This window comes from Lagenorhynchus albirostris, chromosome 20, assembly GCF_949774975.1.
Source record: "Lagenorhynchus albirostris chromosome 20, mLagAlb1.1, whole genome shotgun sequence".
NCBI lineage: Eukaryota > Metazoa > Chordata > Mammalia > Artiodactyla > Delphinidae > Lagenorhynchus > Lagenorhynchus albirostris.
The window spans coordinates 44,895,833-44,918,295 of NC_083114.1; the positions used below are offsets into that span (position 1 = coordinate 44,895,833).

Consider the following 22,463-nt stretch of genomic DNA (forward strand, 5'->3'; position numbering starts at 1 on the left):
TTTACCTACTCTTATAAACCGGTCCTGCCTTCTTCCCATCACTTAGCCACTTTTTGGACATGATTAGAAAGTAACAAAATGGGGAACAAACAAACAGTAGTGTCATAACATGAGCTGATGCAGCGAGAATCTGCATGGGGACAAAAGCCATGCAAGACTGACCATGGAAGGCCATTATCTCCTTGAACCGGCAACCTCTGGCCTTGTACACTTATTTTGCAGTGTTCATTTACACACTTGACTTCTTTGCATTTCTCAACGTGATATGAAATCTCTCATATCTTGGGGACTTGGCGGTCCAGTGGTTAAGGCTCTGCACTTTCAATGCAGAGGGCACGGGTTCGATCCCTGATTGGGGAACTAAGATCCCACATGCCGTGTGGCCAAAAAAAAAAAAAAATAAAATCTCTCATATCTTCAAAATTTCATTATGTGCCTCATGGAACTACTTACATAACGTTGAGTGCTGCGAAACTCTGAGAATGTCTGTATATTGAATATAATTTTCTTGATTTACTCAGGGTTAATATAGACTCAGACTTAAAAATTTCTTCCCCAAGCTCTATGGAGGTACGTAGAACTGTTTTTCCCTTGCTAAAGGCACTAAATTCCTGTGCTTTTTTGATCATTAAGTCAATTTTTATGCCTCTTTTCGTCTCTGCCCTGCTTACAGACTTGCAGTGTTCTCTTCTCACTGCTATCTGTATGCCTACATGGGATAGTTTCTCCTTCCTCTTCTAGTTTACCGCTTCTGATTTTTTATGAGTTTGGAAGCCAGGTTGCCAGGTCTTTTAAAATCGAATCCAAGTAAAAATTAATAGCCTCTGAGAAAGGGCTTCGATAAATCTCTAGGAGTAATGGGCGTGATCTTTAGGGCATGGACTTTGGTGAGCTCTATTTTGTTTCTGCAGTGGTCTTTTTCCATCTCCTTTGTTTCCTTGGTTCCTTGCCGTACTTCAGATAGATGAGATTGTCAGATAGCAGAGTTTCACACAAATGAAGTTTTATTACAATTATCAGGTTGATAATGTAATATTAAAATGCCTCCTTTCCTTTTCCTCTACTGAATTCTGATTCTTTACTTCCTTTTGTTCCTTTCACATTGTGTGTCAGATTGACTAAATCTAGAGAAATTGTTACTTGGGCTTCGGAACCAATCGAAACCATCATTTCCCTTAACTTTTCTTTCTCCCACCTCTTTTTAATAATTAAAACATCTCTACATTTCACATCAACAAAGCTATAATTCCCTTATATTAAAAAATCATTTCCTTGGTACAAATGAACTTATTTACAAAACAGAAATAGAATCACAGATGTAGAAAACAAAGTTATGGTTACCAAGGGGGAAAGGCAGGGGAGGGATAAATTGGGAGATTGGGATTGACATATACACACTACTATATATAAAATAGATAAGTAATAAGAACCTACTGTATAGCACAGGAAACTCTACTCAATACTCTGTAATGGCCTATATGGGAAAAGAACCTAAAAAAAGAGTGGATATATGTATATGTATAACTTATTCACTTTGCTGTACAGCAGAAACTAACACAACATTGTAAATCAACTATACTCCAATAAAAATTAATTAAAAAATTATCTAAGGCCTCTTTTTATTAAAAAGAAATTAATTAATAATTCCATTATGTGAAGAAAACAAAGACAATTTACACAACTCTACTGCATTCTTACCTTTACTCTTACTCATGGCTAATTGATAAGGGCTGTGGTACTAAACCATGATTGTGTGGTCATTCTCTGTAAAGGCCAATCATTCTCCCTTTGCTGCTGATTGCCTCTCTTAATATTTAACTACATTGCAACTACTTAGGTTCTTTGAGTGAGGGGATATGGCAGGTTCAATAAAACCCACACAATACTGGAGCGTCAACTCAATCTTCATGTCTTATTAGTGGTGGGTCAGTGGCATCATCTTTGTATTAGGGCACAATAAATACCCTTGATGATGACAGTGTTGTGATTCCTTTAGTATGTTGTCCTTGAAGAAAAAATGTTTCAAGTACGAGTGCAAAATAGGTGGTCATCAATGTTTATAGTTTCAACTTTGGATCAACTCAAATTTTCTTATACAATGCCACTCCTCAGTTATTTTAAAATACATTGAATTATAATATTCATGCATTTGCAGATGAATGAACGTTTTATGCTCTTACACAGTGGTGTAGCCTACCAGTCAAGAGTTTATTTTCAGCATCATCACCATTTTCAGTATTTGTTTATGCAATTATTTGAATATTTTATTACATTTTTTTACCACTATTTATAAATGAGTAGAAAATGGAAGTGCTGATACTAGTAATAAGAAGCATAGGTTTCCTAAACATAACCCAGTTGAGCAAAGGTGGAGTCATTAGCTATATACAAAGCAGGGACTCTATCCTCAGTCAGGTAGATGTTAGGACAAAATTAGGAAATATAATACACGCTGGAAATACTTTATCAAAGATCACATCTTAAATGTGAGTTGCAAATAGCAACTGAATACTGCTTTCAGCTCTTTGGGGGAAATGCTCTTGTATTATGTGTGCATTTAATTTTTTCATAGTCAACTTTTGTATATGTTACCAGGATTGTACTGAGAAATTGCATGGGGATGGGTAGGGAATAAACTAGGGGTCCACCTATAGGGAGGTCCAAATGGAACTTTATTTACCCTCCTTTTCCCTTCCAAGCATCTTTTATAGAATTTACATGATCAATACTAAGTACCTTCAAACTCTGTAGAGAAGCGAGGGAGAAGTCTGTGCCTAAAACAGTACCAGACATACAGATGTGCTTTCTGCCTATTGCTTCTCTGTATCCTTTGTTGACTTCCCTTTCCCCAAATAAAGGTGTTTCTCAAGGTTCAGCCATAACCTAGGGTGTCTGAGTTTTAATGGTAAATGTACTTTCACAGTTTCAAGCCGTTACGAATTGAAAGGGCATGGCAAGAAGGTGAGGGTTCTTTGAGGAAGTTTGGTTGAAAGGTCAACTAGGTCCAGAGCCTTGTCCTCAGTTTTATAGGTCCACAAATTCTAGCTTGTCCATAACATAGAGTGGACTAGACTCTGAAAGTGTGGTTCAGGCTAACTAAAATCATGAGAAATGATTATATCTTCCAGAGGGCCAATATTTAATATGAAAAATTGTACATGGATTAGAATGGTTATGTTGGTATGAACACTCTTTCCATCCCCTTTTTTACAGATCTGGATGATTTAATAAATTTAATTCACAAATATATATCCAGCATCTATATGTGATAGACGCTATATGAGATAGATGCCGAATAAATATATATATACATAATTAGTATATATACACATTAATTCTTAGGATAGGTAGTATGCTCTATTAATTGTAATGAAAATCTTCCTCTTCATTTTCTATTCAAATATTCTATATTTTAATTTGGATTTTGTCTCTTACTGTGGGATCTGGGGCAAGTTATTTTGAGCCACAATGTTTTCATCTAGTAAAATGGGAATAATTCCAATCCTGTAAAGTTTTTATGAGGATTAGATTAAATAATATAACATGTGAAATGCCTAGGTACAGGCCTGTTACATTGAATGATAATAGTCCATAGAGACTTGCTATGGACCAGGTACTTGCACCTGTACCAACCTAAGCCTCACATCCATCCTATAAGGTAGGTATAGTTTTTAATCCCCAATCCACAGATGAGTATCCTGAAATCTAGAAATGTAGAATAACTTGCTTGTGGTCACGCATTTAGTAAACAGTTAAGTTAGGATTTGAGTGCAGTCTGGGTCCAGGGTCCTTGCTCTTATACACCTGTGCTATATTCCCTCTCCTTGAGTATTCACTATGTTCCCTTTCTCACCTAAATCCCATCTTTCTACTAGCTATTTCCAAGTTACTTTAAATTAGGAGTTCTTACCTGGAGCCCATGGGTGGGTTTCAATTAATACCTTTAACCTGTGAATTAATCAGACCTCTCATATAAATGGCAGAAATGTGGCTCAAACAAGCTGAACCATGGAGGAATTTCAACTAGGAAACGTCCTGGAATCCAAGAATAGGAATGTGAAGGATCCATGGACTCAAATGCATTTGAGCATTCTTCGTTTCTCGGGCTCATGTGTTAGGAAACACATCAGCTAACAGCATCCATTGCTTCAGTTATTAGGGACAGATTGACTTGATCCTTTGGATATAAAGTAGAAAAATTCCAGAAAGGGCTTTAATGTGCCCAGCTGGGGTCAAGAGCTCTCCAGCAGCCAAATCCATGGGTGTCCATTACAAATCATATAACATGTATAAGTATGAATCCATTTTTTTTTCCTGAGAAAAGGATCCATTGATTCTGTCAGATTCTCAAAAGAAGTGATTTGTAACTCAAAAGCAGTAAAGAACTACAACACAAAATATGCCAAAACCACCTCTTTCTTCTCCTTAACACCAATCCTCTGACTCCCCTGCTTCTGTCACAGGCACCACAGTCTTCTAGGCAGTTAGTCTTGTCATCTTGCTGTATTTTCATTTCTCACTGTTCTTTACCCTCTGCATTCAGTTATTCAGAAAGTTCTGTTAATTCTTCCCATGCAATGGCTGTTGGGACTATTCCTTTCTATCTCTACTGTCACAGTTCTTGACTAAAGCTGTCCTCTTCTTTAGCTCCTTAAATAGTAATAGTAGTATCTTACCCATATAATTATTACTTGTGCCTCCATGCTCAAATCTACCCTATGAGATGAATATTTTAAACACTGTCTTCTTGTCACTCTTCTGCTCAGAGATTCCAGGGTGTTTCCCTTCCTGGGCAGTACCCACTTCAGTTCAGTCCTGTCCCACCTTTCCAACCTCTTACCAACTGATGTTTTCTCCCCTGATTAGTAAATACTCTTCTGTTCATTCACACCTGTTGCTTTCTGGTCTGTTTTTTTGACTTGCAACATGTCTATTTAGAGTTCACACCATTGCTTGTCTTTGTTAAGAAATAAAATAGCAACTCAGACTTCCCTGGTGGCGCAGTGGTTAAGAATCCACCTGCCAACGCAGGGGACACGGGTTCGAGCCCTGGTCCGGGAAGATCCCTCATGCCGTGGAGCAACTAAGCCTGTGCGCCACAACTACTGAGCCTGTGCTCTAGGGCCCGCGAGCCACAACTACTTAAGTCCGTGTGCCACAACTACTGAAGCCTGCGCGCCTAGAGCCCGTGCTCTGCAACAAGAGAAGCCACTGCAACGAGAAGCCTGCGTACCGCAACAAAGGGTAGCCCCCGCTTGCCGCAACTAAAGAAAGCCCACGTGCAGCAGCGAAGATCCAATGCAGCCAAAAATTAAACAAATGAATAAAATAAAAAAAGCAAAACCAAAAACTTACCTGATAGGATGTTGTGAGAATTAAATGAAGTAGTATATACAAGGCATTTAGTAAAGTATTTGCAGCCAGTAGGCAATCCATCAATGGTAGATGTTATGACTCTTTATTCAGTAGGGAGAGGTGGCCCTGATGCTTTACTTAAGAGACTTGGAGGTGCCAGGGAAGACATATGCCATATGCAGAGGTGAGTGATTGTGCAGAGTTGACAAAGCAAGGAAGGTAATTTTGAATGGTATAGATGGCACTGAAAAGTTGGGAGGTATAGAGTATGGTTGGGCCACTTTATGGACAATTACTTACAGCTTCCTCTTACATGGCATAAATTATGTTTCCAAGTTTAAGTTATAGACTAAATTATCATCTTGACTAGAATGGAGTTTTAGTAGGTAAAAAAAAAAAAAAGCATTCTCAGGATTTCAGGTATTAGTGACCGAAAAGGAAATCAGGGTGCGGAGTTGAGAACAGAGGTGGCTTCTCTCTACATTGTTGCTTTCCATCCCTACCGTACCCCACCCTTACCTCTGTCAGGGACAGACTGTTTCCTCCACAAAGTTAAGAGTGTGGCAGCAAATAGCAAGACTTAACAGCAGAACTATGTGGAAGAGAACTGGCTGAGTAGCATCATGTTAGATGATCGAAACAGCGAAGCAATAAGTTCATTCCAGTGGGCACTGGCACTGCTCAGTGTGAACATGGGATCTTGGAAAGGTCGGCTGAAAGAAATGGAGACAGATCTTTGGAAGTATGATGAGGATAGTGAGTCAGAGTTACTCACTTCATCAGAGCAAGAGACCCTGTGGGTCACAGCTATTAGAGTTTACTGTGGGAAAATCCAATAAAGAGCTCTGCTGCTAAGACTGAACAGTTACAGTATTTTTCCCATTTCCAGGAAGAAGGGATTTAAAGGTTTTCATTTTGTGAATTGTTATTAAACTTTTGGTACTTTCTAGTGAAACGTTGCAAACAAATTTTAGAGGAAAAACGCAGACGTATTATTTCTTAAAAATACATTTTTTTAATATGTGGGAGATCTGCATAAACATAATGTAGCCAGATTTAGTGCTAGTAAAATTGTGTCAAGTCCATATGGCAGAATTCAATCTAACAATATTTCATGGTGTTCCACAATAAGCACCATAATTTCTAAGTATCACCACCTGAACCAGTTTGAAAACCAATACATTACACCCCAACCGCCTTTTGTTATTTCTTAGGGAAAGGAATGTTATTAGCTCAGTGAAACTCACAGGCAAAGGCTCAGAATCAAAGTAATCTTTAAAATAAATAAAAAGACCAAAAGAGAATTAAATAAGGTAAATTTGAGTGCAACAAGAATAGCATAACAATAGCTAATGTTTCCTGAGCGTTTATTATATACCAGGCTCTGTGATAAGTACTTCTCAAATATAATTTCATTTAATCTTCACAACCATCCTGTGAGGTAACATCACCCATATTAGATAAAGAAAAAGAAGGCTCAGACCTGCTCAAGGTCTCATAGGCTGGTAAGTGGTGGGTGACACTGACATTCAAATCTAGGTTTCCAGACTCCCATCTTGATGACACTGTAATGCCTCTTTTGTGTATACAATTTTTAAAAATCTCTAAAAATTGAGATAGAGTAAAGCACACCAATCGTTTTGCACATATATTAACCCTTGTAATCATTAACAAGATCTAGGTATTGAGCATTTCCAGCAACCCAGAAGGCTCCCTCCTGCCCCCCCCACTCATTCAATTCCTCCAAAGTAATCACTACTCTGACTCTATCACCATAGATAAATAGGTTTTAGTTGGAGTGATCTAACATTTTGGAGTTATCACCAAAAGATTCCATAGACCAATCCTTCATCTTGCCATTTTAGCTGTAGTATTCAAAGCTGCTCTAGCTCTGACTTTTCAAGAATTCACTGTAGAGACTAGCTGTTGCAAAATGGCTTCATATTCAATTTCCTGCATTATTCTGAAATTAATACTAATTTTGAAAAAAACACAAAGAAAATCCTGGATGCAGCAGATTAAAGGACTGTTATCAAATCTCTCCATCTTAGAAACACCACAGACACAGGTTGCTTGACTGAAGTAATCTGGTGTATCTATTTCCAATCATGGTGTCTCATTAAGGAATGGATGACCACGAAAGGTCATCTCAGTTTACGGAAGAAAGGCTAACCAGGCAGAGTAGGTAACAGTGATTGCTTTGCATCATCTTAAAGCACACGAACAAATTTATGTGCCGGTATCTTCCACAGTTGACTTGTTGTTCTACGATGCAAGGAAAAGGAAGAGTAAAGGGGAAGAAGATCTAGGTGGAGGGAAGTGAGGGAAATATGACCTCCAAGGAGGCTTTGCTGTGGTGGCTTTCCGTGCCTTAACAACTAGCACTTAAAATCACATTACTTCTTGTCCAACCTGGCAGCAACAGAAGCAGCGTCACAACTTCACCTCAGGCTCTCAAGCTGTGGTTGGTGAATTTCAGCAATGATTCTAGATAATAGCTCTCCCTTCTCTCTCTCCCCTCCCCACTATCCCCCCGTTCCTGGTTTTGCACTTCATTCTGTTTCCTACACCAGCCAACTATGGCATTTTGAAGCAGTCTACAGATTACAATTAAGCATCAGGGAAAGAATAACTGACATTTGTAGGGTTCGACGACTTCTAGGAGTGATATGTGTATGAGGTGACTTAAGTGGGGAAAATCTAGAGGAACGTTCTGGCCATCAAAGCATCAGGACAGGCCCAGAAGTGGGCGCACGTGACAGCAGCAGCACCTCGAGAGTGACATCACCCTGGGGGCGGAGCCGAACCATCCAGGGCCTTGTCTGCTATTGAGCTCCCCTCCCCTCTTTCCCACTGAATGCCCACGACCCCACCAGCCAAAGCCCCTTGAGGAAACAGAAATGCCCAGACCTCACAGAGAGGCAGAGCCAGGGCCAAACCTCTCCGCGGAGAAAACGGTTCGATCTTCTCTCTCTCTCCCCGCCACTCCCCACCCCCAAACGGTGGAGGGGGCGGGGGCGCCCGCGCTCCACCACGCACGCGCTCCCACGCACGCGCTCTCCCTCCGCGCTCGCGCTCCTCCCCACCCCGGCCCGGAGGGGGCGGGGCTGCGGGCGGCCTCTGAGGGTGTGACGCCCCCGGCGCGGCGGCGGCGCTAGCGAGCGGCCGGCTGGGCGCGGGTTGCTGGGTGCGCTGCTCCGGCGGGGCCCGCTTGTACAGCTGCCTCGTGCGAGCCGCCCGCCCGGCGGGTGAAGCTGCGAGCGCTCCGAGTGCCGGTCCCGGGGCCGCCAGCGCTGCCCTCCAGCCGCCGCCCTCCGTGCCTCCTTCGGGCGGCCCCGCCCCCGTTCCCATCCCCCTCGCGCTCACCTCCTGGCTGTGCAGCGCGCGAGGCGGAGCAAGTTGCCCGCCGCCGCCGCCGCCGCGCTGGGCGAGAGCCTGCACCCGCGCCGCCGCTGACAGGAGGACCGCCGAGGGCTGCGCTAGCCGCCGGGCCGCGCCTTTCCCGGACGCAGACCCACAGCGGGCGTCGGAGCGCAGCGAGGTGCTCTGGGATCGCGGGCGGCGCCGGCGGGCGGCGCGGTTCTCACAGGAGACCCCGGGGACTCGGGCTTGACCCCGAGGTGCAGCGAACCCCTCTCAGAGCGGCAGGTGAGAGACCCCGGGAGCCCGGGAAGGGAAGGTTGCTTCAGTGACAGCGGCGTTCGCCTCCGACGCCTGGGCTCCAGGGAGAGGGGCGGGGGCGAGCGGGGAGGCAGCGAAATGGGCAGTGGAGTGCCTCCGGTGTCCAGGGCGTGGGGAAGGTTGGCTCCAAATGTGGCACTCGGGGTGGCTTCGGATGGGTCCGGGATCGGCCACTTCGGTGTCACCGAAGGTGTCATGGAATTTGGTACCGAGAGAGTCTCCGGATGACGGGGACCCAGGAGGAGATGCGAGGCAGATTGCTGAACGTGGCAGGGAATGTGGTGCAGAACGAGTTGTAAAATGTGCCCCCTGAATGCAGCATGAAAGTATTTGTGAAATGTGCCAGGTAAGGCACAGGGTGGGTTGGCCTGTGTGGCGTTGAAATTCACGGTAGAAGTGTTATTAGTGATATTATTAATTTCTCTGGGAAAGGAGGCGTAGTCTAAGATTAATAAGGCTCATGGCTAGATATTTTAACACAGGGAATCGAGAGGAGCTATGATACGCTATTTTTTGAGATAGAGATAGTGCCCACGTGAAAGAAACAAGCAAATTGTGTCTGGTTGTGAGATGGGAAAGAAAAAATAGGGCTAAATAATTCCAGGGTTTGCCGTCAGCGTGTAGAGCACTGATATAATTGTATCCTGTGTTGTGTTCCAGGTGTGGAATGTTTAAAATGGTTTTCACCAAACATAAACAATGGTAATTAATATTAGGAAGAAGATTTGGTGTTTTGGGTGTCTTGCACTGTCTTCTCTGCTCCTCTCCAGGAAAAGGAAAAAAACAAACCAAAAAAAAACCACACAAAAAACCCACCCCACATCTTGACCATAATTCTGAGTTCAAGATCATTAGGCAAAGGGACGTTTTTTCATAGGTGCCCCTTTCTTCAGTTTTATACAGGTGAAAATTTCTGGAATGAGGAAAACAAAACAATATGGTGAACAAAAGGGATAAATTTTCAGGCATTTTGAGGGTTTGAAGCCAAAAGCTGTTGCAGTGGCTAATTATGGTGAATGACAGTAGTGAAATATTCTTGATGTTGGGGTGGCAAAATAGGAAAAAAATTGAATACAATAAAGGTGGCATAAAAAGCAACAACATGGATACTGTCAGTGGAGCGCTTCTTGCAGCATTTCCCAGGTAGATCATCTCAGGAATGTGAGCACAGAAATGAAATATTAAATATTTTCATTCTCTCGCTCTTTCTCTGTGTGTGTGTGTGTGTGTGTGTGTGTGTATATATATATGTGTATATATATATCATTACCCACATGCTGCAAAACATTGTGACTTCCATTTAAGAAGAACATCTGTGTTTTGAGAGGATTGTCAGAACATAGCTGGAATTTCAGAAGTAACAAAAGACAGCTCCATGAGCTATTTAATATAACTTATATACATTCAGTGAGTGTATGTCTGTATAGTATGAAACAAGCAGAAATATCGGCATGTGTTCATTAGGGTATAGTTAATTATTGATGAGATTTTAGTGTCTTATGTTACAATTCTTGCAGAGAAACGGAGTTACTTGCCTGAATGTTGTTCTTATGAGAAGAACAGTAAGTAATTTGCCAGATAATTAAAATTCATACTGATTGGCTTCCTCCTGGATCCAGATTTAGCCATTGAGGGATCATTTGCTTCAAAGGCAAAACTGGATTTTCCTTGGTGATTAATTTTGGGTTTTAGTCTTTTCTGTTGATATGTCTCTCACCTTGAGGCTGTGTTGGGCCTAAAACATAGAGGAGAGGGCCTGAGGAGAATAAAGAGCAATTCTGTTGGGTCTTCCTGTTTTGTTCTGACTGTAAGCCATATGTACTGCCACCCCCTACTGTCTGTAGGAGGAGGTGTCACAGAGCCCAGTTCTTTTCTTGTTATCACTGCCCCCTTGTGTAAGGGAAGAAATTGATAGTTGCACTTTGGAAAGCCGCTTTCCCCAGATTGTTCTTGATAGAGTGGTTATGTAGATTTATAATCACCTATTCAGAGTTGCAGGGCTTTAAACTTACTGTCAGTCAGGCTTCAGGTTTAATGTCTATTTTTAATAGTATCTAATTTTAGCCGGTAATTCGAATTGCTAAGAATCTTTTCAGTACGTTTGGGAAGATGGTACTACTAGTAGTGCTAGTAGTAATGGCTCACCCTTACATAGCACCTACTTTGTGCCAGTCCCGTTACACAGGTTTTAATCAGTTCCAACACCCTACGAGGTATGTACTGTTATTTCCATTTTACAGATGAGAAACTGAAACACTGAGATGTTAAATAGATTAGTTAGTTAGCAAGTGGAAGAGCTGAGTTCCAATTCAGGAACTCTGGCTCCACACTCTGTGCTCTTCATAAATATACTATATTGCCCTCAATCAAATTAGTATTGACACACATCATTAAAATGCAGGTGCCCATCATAAAAAAGCAAATACTGTAGATGTGGATAGGCCCAAGTAGGTAGTAAGACTCATAAATGCTAAGCCTACACATACACCAAAAATACAGTTACTTACAGTATGAACATTTCTCTTTAGGAATTTATTTTTGTAATTTATTTCTGGGATTATGAGTAGAGGAATATCAGTATTTTTTATGGGGTTAAGGTAATATTTGTGATGGAGGTTGGTTTTGGGGGGATCTTTGGAGGTAGAAAGTTTTACTTTAAAGTAATTTGGTGTGTATGTCTGTGTGTATATGTGTGTACACGTAGTGTGCAGCAAAGGTTTAGTGGTGCTTTTAAAGAAATAGTATATAGATCTCTGTGTAGAGCTATAGAAATTGTTTTCTACAGGAAACTTATTTTCCTACCTACTTACGTTTTTACGATCTCTATTTTAAAAATTTTAATTAATTATTTACTGGCCACACCTGTGCCCCCTGCAGTGGCAGCGCAGTCTTTTTTCTTTCTCTTAAATTCTAACCTCATAGTAAACTTTTTTAAAAAACTTATTTAATTAATTTATCTTTGGCTGCGTTGGGTCTTCGTTGTTGTGCACTGGCTCTCCCTAGTTGCAGCCAGTGGGGGCTACTCTTCGTTGCGGTGGAAGCGCAGAGTCTTAACCACTGGACCGCCAGGGAAGTCCCTATGATCTCTATTTATTTAAAAAAATAATTAGCAAAAACGGATTAGATGTATATGTACTTTTTACCTCTTTTTTCCAACAAATATTTGCTCAGATTTTTCTTGCACTTAAACATTGTTTTATAGATATCGACTACGTATGAAATAATATTTATAAAAATGTGTATAGTGTAGAAGACTAATAATGCAGCCAACACTTGTATACCTTCCACCCAGTTTAAGAAATGGAACATCACCTCCTGTACTTAACAATTATTTTCTTCTCTTAATCAAACTTTGTGCCATTCTGTGAATCACATATGTCATGTAATCAAACACTTCCTTCATTTTTATATACATTGGTTGATAAGGCAATTTACTGATTATGGCTAAGACTTATTCTTGTATGTTTATATATTTTAGTTTATTTAATAAACCGTCATAGACTCAGATCGTGCTCTGTATTTATGTTGGTTGATGGTTCATTTTAGCATACTTATAAAACCTAATTTGTTGTTTGCATCTTTATCATAAAGTTTTACTAACATGGTTAAACGGTAGTAGATTTATTTCCCTCTTCTGTCATTGATTCTTGACTGTCTCATGCTAGCTCTCTAGCTTCCCCCGCCCTTCCTCATAAAGGGCTTTGTTCTTTTAGTATTTTCTGAATGACTGTGTGCATTGTTTTGAATGGAGAAGGAAGTAGGCCTAGAAAAGAGTATACTAAACCAGTAGTTCCCAAAGGGGAATTGTAAGGTAGTTGATGCTAATTAGATATAAGGAAGAATAAGTATGATTAAAGGAATGCATCACAATTCTCTCCTTGTCATATTACTTCCTCTTACAACAGAATTAAAATTGAATCTCTGAGATGTACGGGTTGGGCACACTAGTTGAATTATGTTGGATTGTACTTATACATGATCACCAGTGTTAGCTGTAATATTTTTACTGATGGTACCCAGATTTTATTTCAAGGAGCTAGAACAAGCGGTTGCAGATGGTTGTTTACTTTTCTAGTACGAGTCTGATCGAGGTAACAAATGTTATAAAATAGTTTGGAAGTTAGTTTAATTATTTGGATTTTTTTTTCTCGGCATTGTATCTGTTGAGTGCCTGTAGTCATCAAATACTATTGTCATTTGGAGAGAAGGCACTGTGTAAATAAATAGTTTAGTCTTTGTTATAATACCATGAAAACTACCACTTGGTTTATTTGAATAGCATCTTTTGTAATAACTTGTATTAGATGAAGATTGTTTACAATTTAAAAAAAAATGAGTCAAGGAGATGTCTGTATGGTGATTGAGAGACTACATCATGACCTTGATGAATCTCTAAAAGTCTGTGGAGAGAAATAGGTTACAAGAAGAGCTTAAAGACTTACAGCTATATTTCCCCACCCAATGTCCTTTTTCTTTCTTTTAGAGGATATTTTTACCTTGAGTATTTACGATTCAAGATAATATTAGATGGGGCTTCCCTGGTGGTGCAGTGTTTAAGAGTCTGCCTGCCAATGCAGGGGACACGGGTTCGAGCCCTGGTCCGGGAAGATCCCACATGCCACGGAGCAACTGAGCCCGTGCACCACAACTACTGAGCCTGTGCTCAAGAGCCCGAGAGCCACAACTACTGAGCTCGTGTGCCAGAACTACTGAGCCCATGAGCCTAGAGCCCGTACTCCGCAACAGGAGAAGCCACTGCAGTGAGAAGCCAGCACACCACAACAAAGAGTAGCCCCTGCTCTTCGCAACTAGAGAAAGCCCATGTGCGGCAACGTAGACCCAACGCAGCCAAAAATAAATAAATAAATAAATTTTAAAAAGAGATAATATTAGATGGAGAACAAGCTGTTTGGGCCTGGGTTTTAGGAGGCTAAAGCAGGTTGAGGATGCAATCAGTGAAAAAAGTTTCTGGTAGGGATCTTTCATATTCTAGAAAGCTCTAAGTAAATAATTGTAATACCATAATTTTTTTCGGGAAACAAATTTCTTTTATTAGGTCAAATTATTTTATTTACAGAATGTTTATAAATCATTTGAAAGCTATGTTTGTGGATGTTATAAGTATCAGGTAAGTTGCTTTTTTATGGGCCACACATTACAACAGTATCTTGTTATGTTCAACTTCTGTTTGTTCTTGAGTAGTTAAGGGTAAACATGACTAAGTTTAAGAGGCAAAAGAATTAAGTTGGTGTTAGTCGTAATCACACCCTTTCTTTACCCTTTCCTTCCCCATAATATTAATTTCTGCCTTTATTCAGTGAATGGTATATCTTACTTCTCAAATGCCTTTCTTTTGATCGGAACTTGAGAGATTCTGGTGTCAGTTATTTAAACCAAGTAGTTGCGTTATAGTGAATAATGTTGTTGGTATGTTTTAAAAAAATCTAATTGCCTTAGTAATGATTTATCTGACAGGCTCATCTTATGCCTCCTTATGACACCCATATTATGTCTACCTGAAGAAGTTTCTGCCAAAATACATTATTCGATTCTACTTTTTTTTCTCAGAAGAGGTATCCCAAGTGGAGAGATTTTGGAGCACAGCATGTAAGAGAACATTTTTCTTTGTTTGCTCCGGTTTTAGTCTCTCATATACTTATTTTGTATAGAAAAGGTCGTATGAAAAAAACATTGATTTTTGTATATTAGTTTATTGTACAGACACGTTATGTTTAAGGTATATGAGTTGAGTTAGATTTGTTATGTTGGAAAAATTGGAGTTTTATGCAGTATATTAATATATTAAATCTTTCACTTAAATATTTATTGACTACTATGTGTAAGTAGTTACCTTTAACTACTGTAATCTTTCAGTTGAAGGTAGACATATCATATTCTTCCTTAAATAACTAAATTTGCGGTTCAGAATTGTGTCCTGGGTATTCACTCTACCTCCAGGAAAAATATAGTTGAAAAAATATTTTAAAGTTTGTCACTTTCCTAAAGTTTCACTGGCCAATGTTGATAAATTTTACTGTCTTCTTTAGATGGCAAAGGTATCATGAAAAGAAAAACAGTGACTTATATATTTCTTTTTGTAAATATTAGCAAGTACTACAGACATAAAATTCACAATGAAAAGTATGTGAGCAATAATAATGGAAAACTTTTGTTATTCCAAGCAGATGTCTTTGGACCAGGTAGCCATGCTTGTCTGTAACACCATGCTTGCATTATCATATATGATTATATCAGATGACATATCTGATCATAGAGATGAACAACATGAAGAGATACGGCACCAGTTTTTTATTGCCATGGAAATTCCCTTTCCCCACCAATGGATCTATCCTTATAAGTCGATTCGTTAGTTACTAAATTTGGAAATGGGAGTGGGTATGTAGATACTGTGATTTAATCATTTAGACAGGAGACTCTGCCTCACATCTCAGTAAATTCCCTCTGCCTAAATGAAGGAAGTCTCTTTGTAGCCCTTTGTTCCTAATCTTGTGTTGTGAGGTCCCACAATTTCTAGCTCTAATTGCTGAAATTTGATAACGCAAAACTAAGGAAGCTTGATGGGTATTTGTACTCTAGAATTCTGTTTCTGTTCAAATTCCATGGAATCCTGTAGAGCTCCCAAAGATTGTGAATTAGGGTGAATGAAGGTAATTAGCTTTAGTAGACACGTGGGATGTAGACTTACTGCACACTCAAATGCTGCTTCAGCGTCAGAAAATCTTAGCTCTTCCTTTTTAGGGATTTAAAGAGGAAGAGAGACTTCCTTTGGAAGCTATTATTCAGATGTTGCTATATTGTAGGATGTGACAATACTGTTGTTTGGTTGTAAGTAGCTTTTGAAATTTTACAATCATGAGACCCTTTGTATAGTAGAGAGAACATGAATTTGTGAGTTTTTGAATCATGAAAACAGGTTGAGATTACCACTCTGTCACTTACTAGCTGTGTGAGGGGCTAAAACCTCTCTTGCAGGGTTTTGATGATGATGAAATGAAATAATGCCAGTGAAAAATCCTTAGGACAATGTCTAGATCTTAATGAATGGTAAGTTTTATTAGGTTTTGGAAAGTGTCCTGGATTTCTGTTTTTGTTTTTTTTTTGCGGTACGCGGGCCTCTCACTGTTGTGGCCTCTCCCATTGCAGAGCACAGGCTCCCGACACGCAGGCTCAGCGGCCATGGCTCACGGGCCTAGCCACTCCGCGGCATGTGGGATCTTCCTGGACCGGAGCACGAACGCGTGTCCCCTGCATCGGCAGGCAGACTCTAAACCACTGCGCCACCAGGGAAGCCCTGGATTTCTGTTTTTTTGATGTGTGCTTCACATAGCTCCGCCCCACAGTGTTTTACTAGCATTGTCTGTCCAGCTTTTCCTTGTTATTTTGTCTTTTCAGCCTAGCAAGGTATTTAAAACAAAACAAAAAAACCTGTGGTAATTCGGCTACTCATTAATTTTGTGCTTTGAAATTTTCTTTTATGAAGGATTTGATGAGAGCTGAGAAAAAGTTCTTGAATAACTGTAAACTTAAAAATATAAACTCTTAGGCAGACTCCTAGTATGCATTTCTTTTTGCACTATTTCCCTTTAAGTACCACAAACTTGCGAAAAATTAATTTTTAATTTCCTCTATAAAATGGCAAACCTCAGCACTTCTTGAGACATTGAGCCCTTTGACAATTTTTTTTTTCAGTTTGATCATGTGAATATTTTCTACTTTTACAGACATTTCTCATTTTTGTGAATAACTGAAGTGTTCTCTGTTTGATACCTTTATCCCCCACTCACCTACCACCATGCGCCATGTTGTTAGCTTTTTGTAATTTTTCTTTTTAAAAAATTTGTGACAGTCATGGTGGTTGATTGTCTTTTGTGATCTACTTAATAAAAAGGACTTGTCTATTTACAGTGTAAAATTATACATCAAAAGAAGTTTGCCCCTCTTTCTTTAGTATAACAAGCTATCAAAATCTCACTTTCTTCCCAAGCTTCAAGGATTTCTGTAACATTTTGCCCATTTCTGCTAATCTGTTTACATATCATGCGAACAGTAATCCACCGACTATTTTTCTTTAAATGGACGTGACTCACTTTATCTTAGTTTTATTCTTGGTCGTTGTAATATCCATGAACTGAGCAGTTTGTGCTAGTTGTAAGATAAAAACTAGTTCATCCTGAAGACATCTTGCTTAATGCCTTTAGAAAGACCACTTATATGCGACTTTGGTTCCAGATTGGATTGTTTTGTATTTTTAATCATTCTTTTTTTTTTACCTTTTTAAAAAAAATTATTTATTTATATTTATTTTTGGCTGCGTTGGGTCTTCGTTGCTGCGTGTGGGCTTTCTCTAGTTGCGGCGAGCGGGGGCTACTCTTCCTTGCAGTGCGTGGGCTTCTCATTTCGGTGGCTTCTCTTGTTGCGGGGCACGAGCTCTAGGTGTGCAGGCTTCAGTAGTTGTGGCACGTGGGCTCAGTAGTTGTGGCTCACGGGCTCTAGAGAGCAGGCTCAGTAGTTGTGGTGTACGGGCTTAGTTGCTCCCCGGATGTGGGATCTTCCTGGACCAGGGCTTGAACCCGTGTCCCCTGCATTGACAGGGGGATTCTTAACTTCTGAGCTACCAGGGAAGCTCCAGGATTGTTTTGTATTTTTAAGTAAATGAACTTCATAATGATTCCTCTCCTTGTTTTAGATAATATAATTCTATCTTGTCTTTGGATGTATTAAAGGTAGCCATTTATTAGTTGTTAACAAATGTTAATTTGTCATTAATTATAGTAGATAATTGGTATCTCTCCCCTTCCCCCCCACGCTTCTGCTTTTTTTAAAAAATTACAAAAGTATTTCTCCGCTTGCAACCACTAAAGTAACCAAACCGGGGTGAATAAAGAAAAAAATAATATTTTCCTTTCCTTCTCCACTTTGACCTTGTTGGTTTAGCCAGCATTAACCAACACTTTGTTTTTTACCATCTTTCTCTTTGCTCAAAAACCTTTAAGCATACACACACACACACACACACACACACACACACACACACACACACACACACACAGGCTTTTTGTAACTTGCTTTATTTATTTAAGAATATGTCATGGCTGTCTCCAGTTTAGTAAATGGAGCTTTAATTAATTTTAAAAAGCTGAATAACATTCCATAGCATACTACACCATAGTTTAGTCTGTTGTTCTCCAACAGATGGATACTACGATTGTTTTCATTTTTTTTCTATTATAAACATCAGTCCAGTCTTACTCATAAGTAGACAAGCAAACATTCTAAATAAAATATTAGCAAAATAAATCCAGCAGTGTATATAAAAGACAGTATATTCCAGGAAGGCAAGGACAGTTAAATATTAACGTAATTTGTTAACAGATTTTGAGATTAAAAACTGTATGGTTCTCTCTCTCTTTTGGGGTGAGTTGGGGGACTTTGTATTGTATTTATATAAAACAGCAAAAGGAGATGCCTGCAGACAGTAGTCTAAGTTTTGTAGAATTCTTTGATCCTCAGAGTTGATAGACAAAAACCTTTTTTTCTGGACTCTTTGGGAGGACTCTGTGGGACCTGGGCTTTGGCTCTCACCGTTTGGTTGCTAAACCTGGTACTCTTGACAGTATGAAGATAAGCATACTTCTAGAAGCTGGGATGGATGTTATGGGTGAGCCTGTCCGATTTAGGGCTGGCACTTTTTAAGATCTTGTATTTGATTACTTTGGGCTTAATGAGCACCTCATTGGCGTCTGTACAGGTGCTCAGTGTCTTGAAAATGTTGGCCTGAATCTTTTTGAGACCTTTCTTGTTGTGCTTGTTGGCAAAATATACATTCCTTAGGATCTACGTTTCCTGAAGTCATTTCTAGGACTGGTCATATATGATATTGTTATTGGATTTGGCCACATCTCTACTGCTAGCCACAACTCTGGGAGTGGTGGAGACTGGAAAAAAGAGACCCATGACTATCTTAATAGGTGCTAGAAAAACATTTGATAACATTTTGGAATAATTTCCTCAGAGTGTATGTGGCGTAATTTCTGAATCCTTGCTTAAGTGAAGATGCCTTTCTTTTCTCTTGATCAGTAAAGGGTATCTTGGCTGGATATAGTGTTCTTGGATCATAATCCTTTTTTTCCTATATAGCGTAGGCACCTTATACCACTGTCTTTAAGCTTCTTGTGCAATAGATAAGTCTGATGCCAGTCTGATTCTCCTTTCTTTTTAAGTATCAATAACTCGTTCTTTATCTTCTACACAAAAAGTCTTGCCACCTTTATGTGCCCTGAGATTATCAGGTCTAACCTCATTATGCACTTTATCCTTTTTATATCATGAGAAACTCAGTATTGCCAGTTCATCCCTCATTTATTGGAGTCTAATTCCTATCTGTATAGTTCTGTATTTCTTCCTTACTGACTGCAGTTTCCCCCCCTTTTTTTTTTCTTCTATAGTTCTGTATTTCTTCCTTACTCCAGTTTTCCCCCCCTTTTTTTCTTCTTCTTATTCTTTAATGTTTAGTGAGAGTCAAATCATTTTGGTCATTCTGAGTTGATATTCTCAGGTACACATTGTGCACTTTCAAAATGTAGTCTCAAATATTTTTTATTTCATAAAAGTGTTTTTGAATTATTGTTTTGACTGCGTTCTGTTCCTTGCTTTGATTTTCTTCTTCAGGAGTTCCTATCAGCTGTATGTTCAATCTTCTTTGCCTGTCTTCAGTATTTGTCACTTTTTCTCAAATCCTTTTTATCTCTGTTTTTGAGTTTAAATTTTTTTTCTCTTTTTTACCTTCTATTTTTCTTAAGGGACTGTCTGTTTTTATTTACTCTTGTCTTCATTTCTGGAATGTGTCTTTCCTTTTATTTTTAATTCTTACCTGAGTTATGAGTTTTTATAGTTCTTATATTTGTTATTCTTTCATGTTATATCATTTTCTTAAGGTCTTTTAGCTCATTCTGAAATAGCATGTTTTAATTTTGATCTGTTATGTGGGCATGTCTTTCTGGCATACTTTCATTGTCTGCAGGGATGTTATTCCACGTCATGTTCTCTCTTTTCTTGTAACAACTTTATATGGGATTGACCTTGATACGTTTCTGTGACTCAGTTTTCCTTGAACTTAGTTAAATGAATCTTTTAGAATGTGGCTGGGTTCAGGAAAGCTGCTTCTTTCACTGAGCTTTTTCTTCTGTTGTTTTTGTGTAGTGTTAAAAAATATGGCAGCTTGCTTTCCGAGATTTCCTGGCTTTATTCTCCTCCAGTAGTTTCATCTGGACCTTCTCTTTCCTTCATCTCTCTTGCCTGATCTCAATTTTCATCCCTTTATGATTGTGAAATGCTTCTCTGTGCCTTCTGGGTCTCATTGTCAGTCATCTGCAAAACTCCCTTTTATCTTTAACCTCTTCTCTAAACATTACTACCTTCTTGCTCTGACTGAAACTTAGCCTCTCCGCTGAGGGCACTTACTCCTCCTGGAGAGTTCTTAAGTGGTGGTTCCTCCTGGTGAGGTGGGTTAAGTATTCTCTTTGCTTTTTCATATTTGCTTCTAGACTTCTTCTGGACTCACTGCTAGTTTCCTACTACTGCAGCTGTAATTATTGACGATTTCAGTATTCACGCACATGATCCTTCTGATATTCTGGTCTCTTGACTTCCTCTCCTCCACTCAGCCATTCACTTCTATGGCATGTCCTGTGCAGATGTTTTTAAACTCTCAGTGCATCTGCATTAACTGGAGAGCTTTGACAAACTACAGATGCCTAGAACTTACTCCCAGAGAGTCTGTTTTGCCTGGTCTGAGGTGTGGCCTGGGATAATATTTTTAACAGTTTTCCAGGGTGACTTTAATGTGCAGCCAGGATTGAGAGACACTGCCCTAGAACTTGTTATTACCCCAAAACTACAAGTTTCTATAATATCAATTTCTGGCATTTTACTCTCCAATTACCACCTACATTTTTTCAGGCTTATTTCTTCTAGTACCCAACAACCTTAATTCCTTGATCTCACAGGGACCTTTTAATTTACCACCTTTTCAGCTGTTCTTCAATACATTCATGTCCTCACTTTTTTTTTTTTTAAACGAGCTGAATTCCTGTAGTCCATCATTACAATTGCTCTCCTGCCTCTACCTCAACCCCCTTGATTTGACCTTTTTTCCTTGGTTGTTATTGCCTGGTTAAAACTAAGTCTACTTACGTTACACCTGTATACTTGTAGCTGAATGTGGCTGGAACAGAACAACTGTGTTGACTTTAAATTCTTGGCCAGTACCAAATGACTTTAAATTCCTTGCTTAGTGCTGCCAAGCTGTCCTACTGTATTATTCTAGTTCTTCCATACTCCTATTCACTTAGATGAGCCTATCCTTCCCCTGCACCCAAATTTTCCACATTTCTCTCTTTCAGCTTGTGACTTTGCTTTCTATTTTACTAAGAAAACAAATAATCTTCTTACCACCTGCATACCAGTGTTATTGTGAATTAATTGTCTTTTCTTCTCTTGAAGGCCATTCCCACCAATTGTCCATTAGAGCTCACCCCTTCTTGCCTTCTCAAGGACATTCTTCCTGTAATTCTTCTCTATCTCTCCTTTTCTGGATTGCTGTCAACAGAATAAAAACATTGTATTGATAATTCTTTCATCTTAAAGGAACTCTCTCTTAACCTTACTTCTCCTTCCAGCTACCGCCCCATTTCTTATCTCATTTATACCAGACTCCACAAAAACAGTTGTCTTTGTTCACCTTATCCAACTCTTTTTTACAGCTTTATTGAGGTATTATTTACATTTAACAAAATTCAGCTATTGTAACAGCATAATTCAGTGATTACTGGTAAATTTATAGAGTTGTGCTGTCATCACCACAATCCAGTTTTACAGTATTTCCATCACCCCCCAAAATTCTCTTGAGCCCATTTGCATTCAGTCTCCATTCCCAGCCCCATCCCTAGGCAACAGAAAGATCTGCTTTCTGTTTCTATAAATTGGCCTTTGGGCATTCATATAAATGGAATCATGCAATATGTAGTTTTGTTTTATACTGTGCAGTCTTTTGCTTCTGTCTTTTCAGTTAGCGTAATGTTTTTGAGGTTAATCCGTGTTGCGCATGTATCAGTACTTGATTTTTATTGCTGAATATTATACTATTATATAGACATACTGCGTTTTGTTTATCCATTCACCAAATAATGGACATTTGGATTGTTTCTGGTTTTTGTTTATTATGAATAGTGCTGCTATAAACATTCAGGTACAAGCTTTGAGTGTGGATATATGTTTTAATTTCTGTTAGATAGATTCCTAGGAGTAGTCCCCATTTTGTTTTATATCCTTTTAATTTGCAAATGCTGGTACTTCATATACCTGTTTGGGCTGCATTTTTTCTTCTTTGTAGTAACTACTTATTAAAA

General features: G+C 39.4%; 1 protein-coding gene and 1 long non-coding RNA gene across 3 annotated transcripts in view; one reads left to right on the forward strand and one right to left on the reverse strand.

Moving 5' to 3' along the window:
* Nucleotides 1-8,343, reverse strand: part of LOC132511144 (uncharacterized) — a 95,309-nt gene extending 86,966 nt beyond the window's left edge. For both annotated transcript variants that reach the window (XR_009537530.1, XR_009537531.1), the window contains exon 1: nucleotides 8,266-8,343. This is a non-coding gene — a long non-coding RNA (uncharacterized LOC132511144). The remainder of the gene's footprint in view (nucleotides 1-8,265) is intronic.
* A 150-nt stretch (nucleotides 8,344-8,493) lies between these two features.
* TANC2 (tetratricopeptide repeat, ankyrin repeat and coiled-coil containing 2) overlaps nucleotides 8,494-22,463 on the forward strand; it is a 361,552-nt gene continuing 347,582 nt past the window's right edge. The window contains exon 1 of the mRNA XM_060133247.1: nucleotides 8,494-9,003. The gene's annotated coding sequence lies outside the window, so the exon portion shown is untranslated. The remainder of the gene's footprint in view (nucleotides 9,004-22,463) is intronic.